This window comes from Octopus bimaculoides, chromosome 3, assembly GCF_001194135.2.
Source record: "Octopus bimaculoides isolate UCB-OBI-ISO-001 chromosome 3, ASM119413v2, whole genome shotgun sequence".
Classification (NCBI taxonomy): domain Eukaryota; kingdom Metazoa; phylum Mollusca; class Cephalopoda; order Octopoda; family Octopodidae; genus Octopus; species Octopus bimaculoides.
Window position 1 is genome coordinate 8,005,530 of NC_068983.1, and position 1,499 is coordinate 8,007,028.

Here is a 1,499-nt window from a genome sequence, read left to right on the forward strand (position 1 = left end):
TTGTTAGAAAGGATCACATAAGTACAGCTCCCAAAATTATTGCAAAGGTTAATGACCACCTCGATGAACCAGTTTCAGCAAAAAACTGTTCGCCGGTCGTTGCACAAAGCAAGATTTCAAAGGAGGGCTGCAATAAAAAAAAAACCATTACTTTCAAAAACAAAGTTGCAAATCGTTTAGAGTGGATTAAAAACCTACAGAATTGGTCCCTGGAGTAGCAGAAGAATGTTATTTTCTCGGACGAGTCATCCTTTACCTTATTTCCGACCACCGGCCGAGTATACGTGTGGAGACAGCCAAAAGAAGTATTTGGTCCAGACTGCCTTCTTCCAAGTGTTGAACATGGAGGAGGATCTGTGATGATCTGGGGTGGGCTATATCTAGGAAATGCGCCGGCCCAATGGTTTCCCTTCATGGCAGAATTAATAGTCAAGACTATTTAAGCATTTTATCTGATCAAATTTATTCTATTGTTGCGGAACTGTTTCCGGAGGGAAGCGCAATCTTTCAGGATGATAATGTACCAATTCACACAGTTAAAATTCTTACTGAATGGCACGAGGATCATTCAAGTGAATTTGAACATCTTGTCTGGCCACCACAGTCCCCAGATCTCACTATTATTGAACATTTATGGTGCATTTTAGAAAAACAAGGAGTCGATATCCTCCACCAGAGGAGACTGTTTTGGCTGAAGAATGGACAAAAATTCCTTTGGAAACAATTGAACTTTGTACGAGTCCATACTTTGTAGAATTCAAGCTGTAATTACTGCCAAAGGTGGTCCTACCTCATATTAAAATAAATTTGTTTGAAATTTTAAGGTGTTTCCATTATTTTGTCCAACCCGTGTATATATAATATATATATAAGACGGGCGTCTTACAGTTCCCGTCTACCACATCGACTCACAAGTCTTTGATCGGCCTGAGGGTCTAGTTGAAGAAACCTTTCCAAGGTGCCATGCAGTGAGACCGAATCCGGTTGGAAAGCCAGCTTCTTACCACACAGCCACATCTGTGACTATATATATATATATGCTTACGTGCATACTCCAAAATGCACATATGCATGAGCACATACACTAATCTTACAAATATGTTTGTGTATGTGTTTGTGTGTGTGTGTGTGTAGGTATCTCTCTAAGTAGTGGTATTTTCCTTACTCTTTGAAAATGCATGCGAACAGATAATAGCCGGGAATTTGGCCTGTAAACGTGACTCTTGACACAAGTGTAATCTCAATAACTACTATTTTGAAGGTTTATAATAAAACTTTCATTGAAATAAACAAGTGATAAACAACTCGGAAGGTGTTATATTTGTGACAGCTTGGCGTATGATTCTTATATAAGAGCATTCTTACCTCCTGCATCACATACAAAGAAACACTTACTGGTAAGTTTTATTCTTCCTATTTTCATTTATCTCTCTCTCTCTCTCTCTATCTATCTTTCTTTCTGCCTGTCTGTGTCTGTCTGTGTCTGTCTGTGTTTATTT